General features: G+C 38.8%; 1 long non-coding RNA gene across 1 annotated transcript; it reads left to right on the forward strand.

The window, feature by feature from the left end:
- The first annotated feature begins 8,736 nt into the window (after positions 1-8,736).
- Positions 8,737-17,361, forward strand: LOC144901535 (uncharacterized). Its single transcript, XR_013629582.1, has 3 exons — positions 8,737-8,771; positions 8,853-8,927; positions 17,215-17,361. It is a non-coding gene; the product is annotated as an uncharacterized LOC144901535 (long non-coding RNA).
- The last annotated feature ends 1,344 nt before the right edge of the window (positions 17,362-18,705 follow it).

Here is an 18,705-nt window from a genome sequence, read left to right on the forward strand (position 1 = left end):
TCATCACATGAGATCCAATACAAGAGCGTATCAACAGTTGTCATGATTAATTTCAGTTATACTTAACCAAATTACATTAATGAAAGAAGTAGGAAGAAGCAGAACTTATTTAATCCCATCCTGTCTCCATGTTTTAGAAATTACAGAAGACCTGCATCATCACATGAGATCCAATACAAGAGCGTATCAACAGTTGTCATGATTTATTTCAGGTATATTTAACCAAATTGCATTAATGAAAGAAGTAGGAAGAAGCAGAGTTTATTTAATCTTACCTTGTCTCCCTGTTTTAGGAATTACAGAAGTCCTGCATCATCACATGAGATCCAATACAAGAGCGTATCAACAGTTGTCATGATTGATTTCAGGTATACGTAACCAAATTACATTAATGAAAGGAGTAGGAAGAAGCAGAGTTTATTTATTTGGAGTGGCCAATTAACCTAGCATGTTTTTGGAATGTGGGAGGAAACCGGAGTACCCGGAGAAAACCCACGCATGCACGGGGAGAACATGCAAATCCACACAGAGATGGCCGAGGGTGGAATTGAACTCGGGTGTCCTAGCTGTGATGCCTGCGCGCTAAACACTCGACCAGTATTGGTAATGGTTTTGTTTTATTTAACAAAATAATTGGAGATTTTTTTACATGAAGTTGTATGACAACCCCATCAGCAGTGTAGTGCATCAACGGTCCAAGGAAGTCCATGGAAGCACTGAACAAAGAGGTGCAGAATCTGGAAGATCTAGAAAGCTTTCCGTGTGGCTTATGTGTATCTGCTCTATAAGAGTCCACAACTCAATAAAAAGCACAGAAAATGAACATAATAGGTCCTCACCAAGTAACCGCAAATACGTTGGGGGTAAGTCACCATTGATGCACTACACCGCTGATGGGGACGTCATAGAACTTCATGTCAAAAAATTAGAACTATGCCTTTAAGGAACATCACATGTTAATGCTTGCACCAATCACCGTGTCCAGAAGATCTTGATCATATTTAATCCTACCCCTTCTTAAAATGACTGACATTTTGTTCACTTCCTGTTTTTAATATGTTGACATGTTGCAGTTCTACCAGTACAAAGACAACAAGCGCACTGATCACTGAGGCCTATTGGACCTATACACTATAAGCATCTCATTATGTCAAATGGGATTTTCCATGTTAGAATGGAAAGAAGCCGCAGTCAAAAGAAACAATCTGGATCGGCTCTGACCTTGCATACGCATACGTTAGCTACAAGGGAGGGCAACGCTGAAAAGAAAATAAGAGATTATATAATATAATAATTACTAGAATAACGGCATAATGGAGGATGAACGTACCTGTGTTAAGGTGAAGACTGCTGATGATTCATGAAGTTGGATTTTATTGCTTTTTTCCCCTGCACCAATAACGCTAAAATGTGCTAGCGCTTGCCCCCCCCCAAAAAAAACACAGCTTTACAATTATACTATCACAATATTGTGACTTTTCACCAATTTTTGCTATAATGTTACAAATCTACTTTTGTAATAATGAAAGTTTTCATTTTATTCTTATTACTTTTTGCTCTTAATGTAATGACTCTATTCTCCTAATATTATAATATTTTTTCTTTTTTTTATTTTTTCTTTTTTTCTCATAATATTAGCATTATGACACTCATAATATTACAATTTTCTTGTAATGTTAGAAATATATTCCCACAAAATTATTCTGTTTTTCTTATAATGTTAACAATTACTATTACATTATATAAACTATTATTATGAATTTTAACTCAGAATATTCCAATTTCTTTCTCATTAAAGCTTGTTACTTTACAAATTTTTACAACAATATTACACTTTTTTTCTCATATTCTGATTTTATTGTCATGTTATTAAAAAATTTTTCTACTAGTACAAGGTACTATATATTTTCCCTTAAGTATTACTTATTTACGTTTGTTGTAACCATACAACTTCTCATAATTTTACTACGTTGTCATTCACAAAACTTTAAATTATTATTATTTATTCAAAGTTATTTAAATTATTTGTGCAATTCACTGTTAACGCTGTACATTGTTGTTCATATTTGATGTCATCTATTTATTTTCCATATTGTTATTATTATTATTATTTATTATTATACGGGAGCCAGGCAACGACATTTCGTTGGCAATTTCACTGCTGTGTTATTGTGCAATGACAATAAAGGAAGTTTATCTATCTACCAAATGTGTAAGCTGCTGGATGATGAATAAAGTATCTATCTATCCATCCATCCATAAGGTAGCCATTTTTGAATTTAATACATCATAGCATATCATAGCAATCCCTGGTTACCAATGCAAATGTTCCTATCCAGTGGTTAGCATGTTGTGTGTTAGCATGTGTCTGTTAAGTTGTGTAGCGAGCAGTTATGTTTATTTGGTTGTTTGGTTGTTTGACCGACAATAAAATAAAAAACTATCTTCATTGGCGAGTGCTGAACTATGCCCCCTAGTGGCTGAGAGCACGACGGCGATGATATCAGCACAATTAAGTGCTTCGGTTCAATCTTATGACATCATTACTTTCCTGTCCATGAGCTTACTTTGAAATCTTACTTTTAAATCAGTATTTTGTAAGCAGAAAAAGTAATAGCGCATAAAAATGAATGCGGGAATAAATAACAATGCTCGAGTCCCAGCTTTCAGACAATGCTTCATATCTGGCAATGATTGTTTTTATGAATATTTGTTCGAGCGCTAATGCTGTGTATTTAATGCGAACGTGTCCTTTCACCTGATGGCAATAGCAGTTTGGAGAAGGCTACAATCAAAGGTTTGCAGGCAGGATATTCTCAGCTGGAGGACATTCCAGATCCTTAATTCTCTGCTCAAATACCACACATGTTAGCATAACCTACCTTTTTGCCGCTATCAAACATCAATACACCCCCCTCCACACGTCAAGCTCATATCCCACATTGAAAAGATGGACTGACATTTAGCTCTCAGCATTTCAACAATATGACATTTGCATTTTTTTTTTTTTTTTTCCTTTTACTCCAGCAGGTTGCCGTGCGGCGCTGGGCGGAGGCTGCCGGCCAGCCAGCATCATTCCGAGTGGAGGCCGCGTCAGCCGCAGGGGGCCAAAGAGCAAGCTCTGTCTGGCCTGGATCTTCATTTACTTCTGCGTTGCCCGGCATCTAAATCAACCAGGCGTTGTCTCCGAGTTCATTTCCATTGTCTGGAACATGGCGGCTGCGCCTCCTCTTGGGAGCATCAACTTTGCCTGGCTGGGGTGCACACTGCATAAAATGGCCATTTCTGCAGGTAGGAGATAAGAGCAGAAAGAGGAGCTAATTATCATTCAGTGGATGTTAAAACCCCAGGAAAAGGGCGGCTATCAACAGCGGTGTCTGTACCGACACAGGCCAAAAACTATTTAATAGGATCTCAACTCCAAACTCTGGTTCATATTCATAATAAATAGGCCACATCTTAATGTGAGGCTGTGACTGTTGTCCTACTCTAAAAGCTAACTCTCTAATGAGGCCGCTGCCCTCAAATTAATCGCGGCTTCTTACTTTGTTTGCCAGTAAAAAAAAAAAAAAAAAAAACGCTGGGATGCTCCGCTTGTTTCACGACAAATTGAATTTCACTGGAAAACACATTATTCCCGCTGCGTGTAACACCATACCTGTTGTAATGGACTCCGGTGGAGTTGACTAACACAACATTCCGGTTCCTCTTTCCCCTGATTCACTTAGCGCTCAGCTCGGCTCAGCTCGGCTCGGCTCGGCTCGGCCTTGATTGGAGGTGAGATTAACTTGTTTATCATTCTTCTTTTACGTCCACTACTTCTTGCACCGTCAATACTAGAATACTGATGATGTGAATATGAAGGACCGGGTGAGGGTTGGAGGGGGTAGGGGGGGGTGAATTGTGCATCACAATCCCCAATAAACGAATGCATGAACAAACAAGTCCCGCTGGCACCTCATTCCTCCAAAACAGATTGTGTTCATGCTGAGAGAGAGTCAAGCATTCACACCGTACTGGAACCTCTAAAGTCAAACACTGCGGAGCTCCGACAGTGTGGAAGTCAAGGGGAAAAATAAGCCTCTAAAACAGGGGTCTCAAACTCAATTTACCTGTGGGCCACTGGAGCTAGGGTGTGGGTGAGACTGGGCCGCATCAGGTTTTCCAAAAAAACAAATTAAAAACAGAAAAATTAATAAATTTGCTTTGGTTCCGATTTTCCACTGTTCTCAAATATCTTAATTTTTATTTTTCTACACAAAATAAGATGAAAAATAAATAAACAAATCAAGAATAAAGAAAATCAATCAAACAGTAATAAATAAATATAATAATAATAATAAAACGGTAGCCTTCAAGTTATTTCCTTTAAACTTAAATAGCCAAAAACTTACCACTTCCACACGGATAGGGAGGATAACTATTAAGAGTTATTTAACCTTTAACATGAACATTAATCAAATGTAATAATTTTTTACAGAATCCATATCAAACTTGCGCGGGCCGCACTAACATTAAACTTTCAAGGCGGGGGCCTCAAACTAGTGTCCTGCGGGCCACATTTGGCGGGCCGCGTGCGAGTCTCCCAAGATTTTGATTGACTGCTAGATTTGGAGGGAATTTTTGGGGTATCAAAGTAGTTCAGAGGAGAATAGGCAGACTTGATGAAGTAGTCTTGTTAGTAAAGGATCTCACAGAAAGTTCAATTTTTTTTCAAATTTTTGTTTTTTTTCAAAAATTTTCAAAAATTTTTTTTTCAAAAATTTTCAAATTTTTTTTTTTCAAAAATTTTCAATTTTTTTTTTTTTCAAAAATTTTCAATTTTTTTTTCCCCATTCAGGTGTTAAAAAAATACTTGAGCATTGCAAAGGGAGCCACAACAAAGAGACTGAAGTGCCACATGCGGCTCTGGAGCCGTGGGTTGCTGACCCCCTGTCTAATGGAAAGGGTGACCACGGAGGAGCTGCTTTGTCACAAGGCGGGCCAGCGATCTATTTTTTACGGAGGTCAGTCGGTGAGCAAAAATCCAAACTTATAGAACCGAAATACTTCCAACAAACAAGAAAACACCAGTTGCCTCAATTCAAAAATACGGCAAAATGAATGATAAGCGTCTTCTTTGTTTGAGAGGATACTGTGATGTCACACCATTTATGTAGTTTCCACACAAACCAGATCCCTGTTTATCATTCCCGACCATACCGTGATTGATTTTAATACATTTTTTAACGTCACAGCCTGTGTATTGCGAGGCGATCATGATTAAAACATGACTTACGTTATGCTGTGATGTATAAATCAGCGCAATTGTCCTCAATTCATTTCTACCTTTAGCATTTCAGCTCAGTGACAGCATCCCTCCTTCTGACTCAATTGCGCTTTCTGCTTCCATCCAAGAGAACGACATTGGTATTCTTTAGAGGAGTTGTGACTGAGTGACTGTATAGAAAGAGAAAGTGAACAATACTACTCCTCCCGTTCCAGCCCATTCTATCCAACCTTGGGGGGTCGGATGGGTTGAGAAGAAGAACGCTACTATGTAATCTCACATCCATCTTTCCCAAATTTGAACTGTTCAGAACCAGTCGGAGTCCTTTAAAGAGATAAGGGTGACAGTAAGGATTAGTTTTGATGCGCCAAAACCAAAACTGATTGCTTGTAAACAACGGTAGCATAGATGTTGCCATGGCAGCAATTCTATCGAAATTTCATTTCCTCGAGGACTGAAGGATGTTTTTATAAGAATTATCTACTAAAAGTTATTATGTATCAATGAAGCTGCAAAAACGACATACATTAGGCTTGAACAATTTGAGTTTTCGTAGTAATGTGTTCCGTTTTTGAAGATTTTTAGTGTTTTTTAATGTTTTGATGGGAACATAACTACCCAGGTTGGCAAGGACTGGAAAATGGTGACGACCCCTACTTACATACTGTTAATAATTGATGATATTGTAAGTTGTTATTAAATTATTTAAATTATTTAAGTTTATGCCTGCGTAGGACAAAAGTAGGACAAATCGCAAAAAAAGAGAGAAATGAACTTTGGATGAAATGTGTTATGACTATTGCCCTATGTTTTAGGTATTTTCATTTGTACATTTCATGAAGAAAAGGTGAATTAAGACAATTCTTTAATAATAAACCTTTCTGAATATTCCTAAATAGGCTTTTTTACTCACAAACATTTCAAATTTAAAACCAGTATCATAAATAAACAAATCTTATTTTGAGCTGACACAAATAAATAAAAACATGTTAGTGTGAGAGGTCTCACATTTTGTATTTGCTGAACGTTTGTGGGCGATTTAAGAGCTAATATGCTAATAATAAAGAAAAATAGTAATACAAAATTACGCTTGCTGACTGTATTTTTTAAAATAATGTCTCAAAGTTCCCAAATTGATATCCCTTTACATAAAATTTGATGTAATTATCGTTGTAGTTGCGCATCCAATCGTTTACCACAAAGAGATTTCCCCTACTTATTATAGATAAAAACGTATGTATTTCCATTTGCGATTAAATGTGATTAATTGTGAGTTAACTACAGACAAAATGCAATTAATTGCGATCAAATATTTTAATCGATTGACATCCATAATTATATATTTACATATTAAATAAAATTTGATGTAATTATTGCTGTAGTTGCGCATCCAATCGTTTACCACAAAGAGATTTTCCCTACTTATTATAGATAAAAACGTATTTCCATTTGCAATTAAATGTGATTAATTGTGAGTTAATTATGGACAAAAATGCAATTAATTACGATCAAATATTTTAATCAGTTGACAGCCATTATATATATTTATTATATATTTTATAAATTATATTATATATTTTATATATGTTATTATATATATTTATAATATAAATATAATATAATATTAATAATAATAATATTTTTCGATTGACAGCCATTATATATATACATGCATATACATACGTATATATAATGGCTGTCAACTGATTAAAATATTTGATCGTAATTAATTACATTTTGTCCATAATTAACTCACAATTAATCACATTTAATCGCAAATGGAAATATAATATAAAATATTATATATATTTAACCAATTCTAATTGGGCAATCTTTTATTTGAGTTGGAATGAGCTGCTTTATGTAATTTGTCTGGTCTCCCCTGGTCTGTTTAAAGGTGAACTTTAGCCTCATGTTTGAAGAGTGATTCACTTGCATATTGGAAGAAGACGTACTGTTGGCATTTCTTTACACTGCAGGAGCAGACCTTGGCTGTTCACCAGTGGCCATTGCTCGTCCGTTCTCAGAGGTGAACACTTGTCATGTCGCTCCGCCACATCCACAGGCAGAGCTACGGGCCCGACGGTGGAGCTAACAAAAGAGGCCTCATGCATCTCATAAGCCTTGTTATCAGGAGACATGTAGAATAAATTATTTTTGTTAGCGACCAGCTGTGGATTTGCATGCAAATTCAAATCCTCAAGGGTCGAAATGCCACTTTTCAAACATTTCAATCCGAAGTCAAAACCTACCATGTGGGTAAAAAGATGTGATGCTTGTGTCTGTGATTTTTTAAAAGAAAAATCTCCAGTGTAGCTCCAGAGGGGGTGGCTGAGAATGATGTTTTTTTTTTTGGTTTGGTAAAAATTCAACAATGAGGAGCCTCATTTGCATTTTTGAGCACATAACTAGTGTCACTAGCTGTTAAGGATGCACCCTGTAAATGAGTTATGCAAATTTACACCAAGGTACATGCTCAACAGTCAGCTTGCATCATCTCCTAATGCTTCACATTCTATTCACATCACATCAAACTTGCGCTACCAATCTTTTAACATTTTATTTCTGAGGAGCACCACACACTCACACGGTGATGCTCAAGGTTACCAAAAGACATTTGTGACTCTATGTGGTGAAACTGAAGAAAACATAGAAAAAACTGTTGCAGACCTGTGTGTGTGTGTGTGTGTGTGTGTGTGTTTGTGTGTGTGTGTGTGCCGCAATCACCAACAGCGAGGAAAATGTGCTGAAAATTGCAGCTGGTGCGTGAACTTGAAACACAGCACGCACCTTAGATCACATTCAAAAGCAAGAAGATTCCTGGTCTGTCAAGGGACAGTCATATCTGGCTGATTGAAGAAGAAGTTTCAAATTTAACACTGAAGACAATTTCATATATTGCTTCACCTTTGACCTCAGTTAAAGTCATTAATTATTGTTAATTTACAGACAATAATTGGATTTAAAGGTCTGTATTTTTGATCTGAGCTGTGGCAAACATCAGGGGCGCTTCTTCTGAAGGAACACATGGGCGAGAGGCAAGGGTACATATAGACAAACAACCATTCACACTCACATTCATACCTATGGACAATTTGGGTGCTCTTTTCACCTGTTGGCAACAAATACATAAGTCCTGCATCATCACATGACATCCAATACAAGAGCGTATCAACACGATTTATTTCAGGTATACTTAACCAAATTACATTAATGAAAGGAGTAGGAAGAAGCAGAGTTTATTTAATCATGCCCTGTCTCCATGTTTCAGGAATTACAGAAGTCCTGCATCATCACATGACATCCAATACAAGAGCGTATCAACAGTTGTCATGATTTATTTCAGGTATACTTAACCAAATTTCATTAATGAAAGGAGTAGGAAGAAACAGAGTTTACTTAATCCTACCCTGTCTCCATGTTTTAGGAATTACAGAAGGCCTGCATCATCACATGACATCCAATACAAGAGCGTATCAACAGTTGTCATGATTTATTTCAGGTATACTTAACCAAATTACATTAATGAAAGGAGTAGGAAGAAGCAGAGTTTACTTACTCCTACCCTGTCTCCATGTTTTAGGAATTACAGAAGTCCTGCATCATCGCATGAGAGCCAATACAAGAGCGTATCAACAGTTGTCATGATTTAATTCAGGTATACTTAACCAAATTACATTAATGAAAGGAGTAGGAAGAAGCAGAATTTAATCCTACCCTGTCTCCATGTTTTAGGAATTACTAATAATCTGTTCATGTTCAACAACACCAATTATTTGGTTATTAATTTCCCAGAGGGAAAGAAGATTCATGTGTAATAGTACAGTTAGAAAGCTTATTCGATAATGATAATAATAAAAGCAGGCATTAAAAACGTAAAATATGACAAATAATACATAGTATTGGTAATGTCAGTCAGTCATTTTCTGCCGCTTATTTTCATGAGTGTCGCGGGCATACTGGAGCCTATCCCAGCTGTCTTTGGGCGAGAGGCGGGGTACACCCTGGACTGGTGGCCAGCCAATCACAGGGCACATATAGACAAACAACCATTCACACTCACATTCATACCTATGGACAATTTGGAGTCGCTAATTAACCTAGCATGTTTTTGGAATGTGGGAGGAAACCGGAGTACCCGGAGAAAACCCATGCATGAGAACATGCAAACTCCACATAGAGATGGCCAATGATGGAATTGAACTCGGGTCTCCTAGCTGTGAGGCCTGCGCGCTAACCACTCATTCACCGTGCAGGCCAGTATTAGTAATGGTTTGGTTTATTTAACAAAATAATTAGAGATTTTTTGACATGAAGTTGTATGACAACTTCATCAGCAGTGTAGTGCATCAACGATGATTTACCCCCCACTTCATCCTGTGAGCCCATCCTGTTCTGGTCGGATTTCATTGAGGAACACAGTTCTAGGGTCTCCTAGCTAACCACTCGACCGCCGTGCAGCCTTGCTTAGGTAGTCCTTCTCCAGAAACAACCTCTTGACCACTTCTGACACCACCGACAACAACACTAGAGAGCTAAGCTGTTTTGCCGTGGTATCTAGAGTGTGCATACTACCACCACATCGTCATGTAAAAACATCAAAGAGCAATAATCTATGCCGGTTTGAAGAAGGTCAGTTGGAAATTGCGACTAATAAAGTCCAGAAAAGTCAACAATTGTCAGGTTCAAACTCCTGTGACACTTTTAAAAACACTTAAATGCAGAAATACAGAAGGGACAGACAACAATATTCAAAGTTACTCGCAGCGAGTAGAGTGAAACCACATACCCAGTGACATGCCGCTCCACTCTGATTATTCTCTTTTCGGGGGTCCCTACTACATGGTCGTGCAACTCTAAGGGGGGGGTCAGTTGCACGAGCTGTATTTGTTTGTCTATGTGTGTGTGATTATGTGAGAGTAATTACTTTTATTGTTTTATGAGTTCTTATCTTGACACATTCTTGCAGGATTAACATGAGCATATGCAGGGTTGCTGTTGGCGCATCCAAGCACCTTCAGGACCTGGGGGTCTCTGATCAGGGTCACCGGAACATTCCCTCTTCAGCATATTCAAACACTTTCTATTGTCTAAGCAAATTGATATAAGGGTGATAACTAATATTATATTCATTCTATCTACATTTTATTCCAACAACTATACCTACAACAAGTTATTCTACAATATTCAATATTCTCCAGGCATCTCCAGGACCTGGGGGTCGCTGGGGGTCTCTGATGAGGGTCACGGGAACATTCCCTCTTCAGCACATTCAAACACTTTCTATTGTCTAAGCAAATGGATATAAGGGTGATAACTAATATTATATTCATTCTATCTACATTTTATTCCAACAACAATACCTACAACAAGTTATTCTACAATATTCAATATTCTACAACATGTTCCAGTTCCTGTGAAAGTGAGCAACAACGTGGGTTGGACTCTTTCCCCATCTTAAGTATTAAGTATAAACGTCCATTAACTTGAGCCTGTGAGCTTACTGCACTTTGTTGAGTTTCTGTTAACAACCTATGGATGTTAACACAGACTGTGCTAAATTACCATCAGGATAAATCAGCTATCAGCGCTTTCTGTCCGATACGTTGCAAATAAGCTCTGTTGTAGTCGGAACTAAGCTCGCACAGCTAAAACAAAATCCATGCAATTTACCAACAGAGTAGGTTTTATTAAAGAATCTGGCGCCTCTGTTGCAAATTAGTCATATAATTGTAAATGGCCCGGGCTGGAAAACACAGCATTTCTGCAGCCCTAAGGAAGACTCACCCTCTGAGAGTTCCATTGATTATTCATCTCGGTAATGACCTCATGTCCCGGCTTGTTAGACTCCAGTGCTCATCAGCCTGTCACCTCGCCCCAACACTACTTCACACCCTTTTTACAACATATGTTCATAAGTCATCAGATTGAAATTCTATCCAGATTAAATTTGGATTTTTTTTTTTTTTCTCTCTAACAAGGGTTGTCGGTTTCAGGGGAGGACACGTGTGAGGGTGGTGTGGAAGTGGTGCGGGGCCTGGGGTTGCATTGATGAGATGGCAGGGACACAAAACAGGAGACAAAAGCAATCACTGCATCGACTTGGAAGTTGTCAAAGTCATTGACCCGCAGTCGGTGGAGTCAGAAAAAAAAAAAAAAAAAGAATGAAGGATGCAATTTACTTGTGAGCAACTGGCAACTCCCTTGGACAAAGTCAAGCTGCAAAGAAAGTTTCATACTTTTGCCGCACAATGACAATTGAGAAAACTCCATCTGGAGAATTTTCTTCTTCTGCACTGAGAGGAAAGATGGTTGAACTATACTGTTGTGTCGATTTGGAGGCAGGAGGGCGACAAGATCTCTTCGCTGTACGGAAAAAGGCTGATGGAACATTTTTTTTTTTTTTAGACTTTGCTGCCTGCGTGGGTGGCTCATACATCATGACACCAATAAGTCTGCTCTCATGAGGATTTAGTCGGATTAAACAGGAAAAAGTTGCAGTGAAATTGGTGAACATCTCTACTGGGAATTTGTTCAAAGTCTGGGTCGGGGGCCGTTTGTGGCCTGCAACTCATTTTTTTATTGGCCTCATTGGCATCATAACATATTTTTATTTTTATTTTTATTTTTATTTTTATTTTTATTTTTATTTTTATTTTTATTTTTATTTTTATTTTTATTTTTATTTTTATTTTTATTTTTATTTTTATTTTTATTTTTATTTTTTTTTTTTTTTACATCTTTGATCAATTGTGAATCATTCTGAGTTAACTGTGGACAAAGCGTGATTAATTGTGGTTAATTATTTTAATCGATTGACAAAATATCAAAGTGGACCTTGCATCCTTCCATTTTTCAGTGGAAAAAGTTTGGACACCCCTCACATTTCTTATTCAGGGTCCAGGGGAGCTGGAGCCTACCCCAGTCAGCTAAGTCATGATGCTATATACAAGGTACCCACATTATTACACACAGTTCAATAACTTAGTTACTAGATGTTACCCAATGTGGTCAGCGAGTATCGTTGTTGAATTCAACTCAAGAATGAGTCCCTAAATCCAAAAATGAAATTTTCTTGAATAAATACACGCATATATAAGAACGATTGGGAGTTCATAAGTTCAGCCTAAAACTCCACAAGAATATTAACGTTTCAATCCTTGGCTTTGTTTAGCCAGCTCAGAAGACCCGTATATTGAGATAAATGTATCATGTGTACCACTTTATTTGGGGGGTGTCTTCTGTCCTGTCCCATATTAGAGTGCAAGAGAGTCACATGACAGACGGGGAAGCAGTTAGAAGAGAGAGAGAGGGAGAGAGAAACCAAACAACGGCAAAAAAAAAAAAAAAAGTCCTCCCAGGAGAAATGAATCCAGGCAGTGTCGAGCTGAGAGGCGAGTAGAGTGAATGCAATTTCAGAAGGGGAACTAATGGAGGTCATGTTGTTTGATGCTCCTGTGCCGGCCACCAAAACAACTTGGAATCAATCACGTCCACATGTCTTTCTTTCTGAATATTAATGTGTTTAAGGCCATTTTTAATAACAGCTCATATCAAACACAGCCATCCATTATTCCCACACAGAATGAAGTGCACTGCACTTATCGGCCAGGTGTTATCAATAATAACATTTGAAATGCATTTTTTCCACCCCTTCCTGTTTTCTTCAAGCTGTTCCCCTGCAGTGTTTTTTTTTTTTTTTTTTTTTTTTTTTTGTGACGCAAGGTCAAAATGGAGTTTATCCTTCGATATCACCTGTCAGTCTAGACAAGAAACGCTCACTCAAGGTGACATCACTCCGCCGTCTGCTCCCAGCGTGCCACCACACCTTTCATTTCCTGTGAGCTGGGAATTTACAACTTCATCCTCTGACAGAAGGAGTAAACATTTCTAATGTGACCCCAGCCGCGGGGTAAACAAAGCCTCTCTGACACCATGACGACCCCCAAGAAAATAACAAACAAAGCACTTTTTTTTTGTTGCTTTTATGGAGGAAAACTGCAAGGGTGCATTTTTTCCCCTGTAAAGGTTCAATAAGAAAGGTTATTAAGGCCACATGCAAATTAAAAATAAATATAGGATTATAATTACATGAAAAAAAGTATTTGAAATACCTCATGGGAATAAAGTCATTTAAAACAGCTGTGTTACCACCAGATTAAAGCCACTTTTTAACAATAAAAGAATAATATCCTAATTTTAAGAATGAAGTTAAAATAGTACAGTAATAAAATTATTCTTTTTTATTTAAAAAAATCACAAAATTATAAAATAAAGGCCATGTGGAAATTAAAAATAAATATAGAATTATAATTACATGAAAAAAGTATTGAAATACCTCATGGGAAAAAGTCATTTTAAAACAGCTGTATTACCACCAGATTAAAGACACTTTTTAAAACAATATTTCAATAAAACAATAATATCCTAATTTTAAGAATGAAGTTATAATAGTACAGTAATCAAATTATTTTTTTTATTTAAAAAAAATCACAAAATTATAAAATAAAGGCCATGTGGAAATTAAAAATAAATATAGAATTATAATTACATGAAAAAAGTATTGAAATACCTTATGGGAAAAAGTCATTTAAAACAGCTGTATTATAAAGAAGAACAACTTGTTCAATAAAGACCACCAGATTAAAAGCCACTTTTTAAAACAATATTTCAATTAAATAATAATATCCTAATTTTAAAAATTAAGTTATAATAGTATAGTAAAAAAAATATTATTTTTATTTAGAAAAAAATCAAAATATTATAAAATAAAGCTGAATTTGTGTTGTGTAAGAAAATTCCACTGATTTCAAAAACAAGGTCATAGTATTGCAAGAAAAAAAAAGACCGGCGTCACAGTATCAAGGGAATGAAATCGGATATAATTCCTTCACACAAATAAGAATATAGTGATGTTATGTTACAAGAATAAAATAGTATTTCTTCCAGGTACAATATTACACAATAAAGTGCCAATTTGCAGACAATAAACACATATTCAGATAAAAAAACAGTCTTAATATTACCAAAAAAAGTCACTAAATTGTAACTTTGCATACATTTATGGATGTCCGATATTGGCTTTTTTGCCGAAAACCGATATGCCGATATTGTCCAACTCTCAATTTCCGATGCCGATATATGTAACCTGACATATCTCCTTTGGTGGAATTAACATAAATGTCTTCTACACAGCATTTTTTAAAAACGGTTTTCATGATCAGAAAAAAATATGATACCGATATTGACCGATATCACATTTTTATGCCGATATCGGGCATCCCTAGTTATATTATACATAAAAAATATATCTTTGTATATGGACATACAGTTTCATAGTTTACTTTTTTTCTTTTCAATGTGTCGTAATTCTCATTAAATGTTCCATATTGTTCTGTCTAGTGTGTTTAATTACTAGAAGGTGAGATAATAAGATGGAAATAGTGATAATATTTGGGCAAAGCACATATGCTTGCCTTATTCTTTCTTATCTTGGCCTGAAAAAAGTGATTTAGTATGCAACGCTTCAATCAGCAGTCTAAAAATTCATTTAAATGAACTTCTTTGGGAGATATTTATCCAGCAAAGTGGCAAACAGAAGAGAGACTATCAGAAAATTAAAGAGGACGTAACATTTTTTTGGGATGGGGGGGGGGTGTGAAATTAAAATGGGACAAAACGGAACGAGGCGTCAAGGCTAGGCAAACACTCCAAGATGTTCCCGAACAGATTGGGCTTCTTTTTTCTTCTTTTTTTGTCTTTGGATGCTTCTCTGCTCATTAATTCAAGGAGGAGACAAGTTTTTCCACAAACTTGTTTGTCACTGAGACTTTTCCAATGTTTGCAATCAAAGATCATCATGTCGGGAATACAGGGGAACATCCAAAGGTGTTTAGGTGCTAGATGAAAAATTTGACCAATATCTATTCATATAGATTTTGGATGTATCAGTATGGGTCAATCCACATTTTGAAACTGTGACGTTTGATGGATGGTTGGATGGATGGATAGATACTTTATTCATCATCCAGCAGCTTACAGATTTGAAAAACACAGGGGCATGCAGGGTTCAAGAAAATAAGGTAGATGGATGGATGATGGATGGATGCATGTACAGATGAATGGACGGATGTTGGATGGATGTACAGATGGATGGATGGATGGATGGATGGATGGATGGAAAGATGGATGTACGGATGGATGGATGTATGGATGGATGGATGGATGTACGGATGGAGGGATGAACGACTGTAAGGATGGACACATGGATGGATGTACAGATGGATGGATGTACGGATGGAGAGATGAACGAATTTAAGGATGGACGGATGGATGGATGTACAGATGGATGGATGGATGTACGGATGGATGGATGGATGGATGTACGCATGGAGGGATGAACAAATGTAAGGATGGACAGATGGATGGATGTACAGATGGATGGATGGATGTACGGATGGATGGATGGATGTACGGATGGATGGACAGATGGATGGATGTACGGATGGATGTTCGAATGGAGGGATGAACGAATGTAAGGATGGACAGATGGATGGATTTACAGATGGATGGATGGATGGATGGATGGAAGGATGGATGGAAGTACGGATGGAGGGATGAACGAATGTAAGGATGGACAGATGGATGGATGTACGGATGGATGGATGGATGTTCAGATGGAGGGATGAACGAATGTAAGGATGGACAGATGGATGGATTTACAGATGGATGGATGGATGGATGGAAGGATGGATGGAAGTACGGATGGAGGGATGAACGAATGTAAGGATGGACAGATGGATGGATGTACGGATGGATGGATGGATGTATGGATGGATGGATGTTCGGATGGAGGGATGAACGAATGTAAGGATGGACAGATGGATGGATGTACAGATGGATGGATGGATGGATGGATGGAAGGATGGATGGATGTACGGATGGAGGGATGAACGAATGTAAGGATGGACAGATGGATGGATGGACAGATGGATGGACGGATGGATGTACGGATGGATGTATGGATGGATGGATGTACGGATCGAAGAGGCAGACGTCATCGCAGCAAGACGAACTGTCCAACAGGCACTGGGTCTACTCTTCCAAGAAATGTGTCAACATCGTGGAAGGCTGGCACCGTATACGAAAGACTTCTAAGGCTGTTCTGTTCAATGCCGGGACTGGGGTGTGACACTCACTTCCTGCTCCGCTGTCACTGAATATCCGTTATCTGTGTGAAAACACAAGGCGTGAGTTCTGTGTAAAAAGCACAGGTGAACACATACTGCATCTATTTTGTTGCGGACGTCTGTGGAAACGAGGCTGGAGTGAAGTCTGGACTCCCACTAAATAAAAAAGCAAATGCAAATACGCCGCATGCGTAATTGCAGATGATACATGAACTCCAAAATGCCAGTCGCCGCGCAGCACTGAGTTCCAGCGATGCTGGCGATTATACCGTTTCCACCGAAGGCGTAATTTGTGCAGCCCCCCGTTACCACAGCAACACCATGTTATTAGCTTTGACAATCCTCAGTCATGTTAATTCGGAAGGGGAAGAGGGATGGGGGGGGGCAGCATGCCACCTAGTGGGATGTGAATAACCCACATATCTCAGCCGCAATTAGCATTGGGCTGTACTGTAAAGTGACAGGAACTAATTCCTAAATACTGTAGCGACATGAAAGAGGAGGGAAGCCACCCACAGAAGAGGAATTGACTGTCAGTGGCGGGTGCACATCAGCATCGGGCCTTTCTATTTACTTCAAGGTTAACTGTGATCCACTAATAACTTCGGGGAACTGGAGAAACAAAACATTGTTAGCTAATTACATAAGCAAGCCATTTAGACTGATTGATGCAACTTATTATCCCGCGTTCCTCTTTTTTTTCTCCCCGGCCTGGCCGTCTCGCCTCCTTCTCTAATTTGCTCTTTCCATATATAGGATAAGGACGTGGTTTCATTTGCCAGCCGCCAAGGAGAGCGCTGGACACCTCCTCCTCCTTCTCCTCCTCCCCGATTGATCATCATCAGGAGCCAAACACTCCCGTGTGAAGGCGCCGCCATCACATCGAAGAGGCAGAGGTCAACTGAACGAACTAAATTAATCAGTCGCACGCCATGACGCAGCCCGTATATAACAAAGAGGCCTTAAAGGAGGGGGATGGGCCGAGGAGTAGGTCATTTATATTTATTATCATTTTTTTAATTTGATGTCTCCCGCGGTGCTGCCGCTGATGCAATGCTTAAAAACCACGAAGCCCCCGCCCTGCTCGCGCATGCACAACATTTTGCGTTGATGTTGATGTCGTAATAACAGATCATCCTGAATTATCCAGAGCTTTTTTCTTGGGCGCCATTGTAAATAAGCTCAATAGGAATGTGAATTAGCCAGCCCCAGTGTCTCACGCCTCATGAATATGATTAATTGGAACAGCAACTTGAAAAAAAGAAAAAAATACAGAGAGAATATTAATATTTCTCGGTCGTGAGCGTGGGTTAGGATGTTTGTTAGTGATAAGGAGTGAGGAATAACGAATGGGGGTGCAGGGGGGTGTCACCCGGGGTGGGGTCATCTCTGGCGCAAAATTTTGTGAGGCACTCAGTAGAAGTGGAAGTGGTCATAATTTTAAAAAAGGTCCCTTAAGGTTGGTTTTTTTCACAGAGAGCTCTTAGCACTCAATGTTGGGGGTGGGCGGTGGGGGCGTCACCCGGGGTGGGGTCATACCTGGCGCAAAATTTTGTGAGGCACTCAGTACAAGCGGAAGTGGTCATAATTTTAAAGAAGGTCCCTTAAGGTTGGTTTCTTTCACAGAGAGCTCTGAGCACCCAATGTTGGGGGCGGGCGGTGGGGCGTCACCCGGGGTGGGGTCATACCTGGCGCAAAATTTTGTGAGGCACTCAGTACAAGTGGAAGTGGTCATAATTTTAAAGAAGGTCCCTTAAGGTTGGTTTCTTTCACAGAGAGCTCTGAGCATCCAATGTTGGGGCGTCACCCGGGGTGGGGTCATCCCTGGCGCAAAATTTTGTGAGGCACTCAGTACAAGTGGTCATAATTTTAAAAAAGGTCCCTTAAGGTTGGTTTCTTTCACAGAGAGCTCTGAGCACCGAATGTTGGGGGCGGGCGGTGGGGGTGTCACCCAGGGTGGGCTCATCCCTGGCGCAAAATTTTGTGAGGCACTCAGTACAAGTGGAAGTGGTCATAATTTAAAAAAAGGTCCCTTAAGGTTGGTTTCTTTCACAGAGAGCTCTGAGCACCCAATGTTGGGGTCGGGCGGTGGGGGCGTCACCCGGGGTGGGGTCATCCCTAGCGCAAAATTTTGTGAGGCACTCAGTACAAGTGGAAGTGGTCATAATTTTAAAGAAGGTCCCTTAAGGTTGGTTTCTTTCACAGAGAGCTCTGAGCACCCATTTTGGGGGGCGGGGGCGGGCGGTG

The sequence above is a fragment of the Doryrhamphus excisus genome, linkage group LG12, assembly GCF_037039965.1.
Source record: "Doryrhamphus excisus strain RoL-2023G ecotype Guam linkage group LG12, RoL_Dexc_Guam_v1.1, whole genome shotgun sequence".
In the NCBI taxonomy this organism is placed as follows: Eukaryota; Metazoa; Chordata; class Actinopteri; order Syngnathiformes; family Syngnathidae; genus Doryrhamphus; species Doryrhamphus excisus.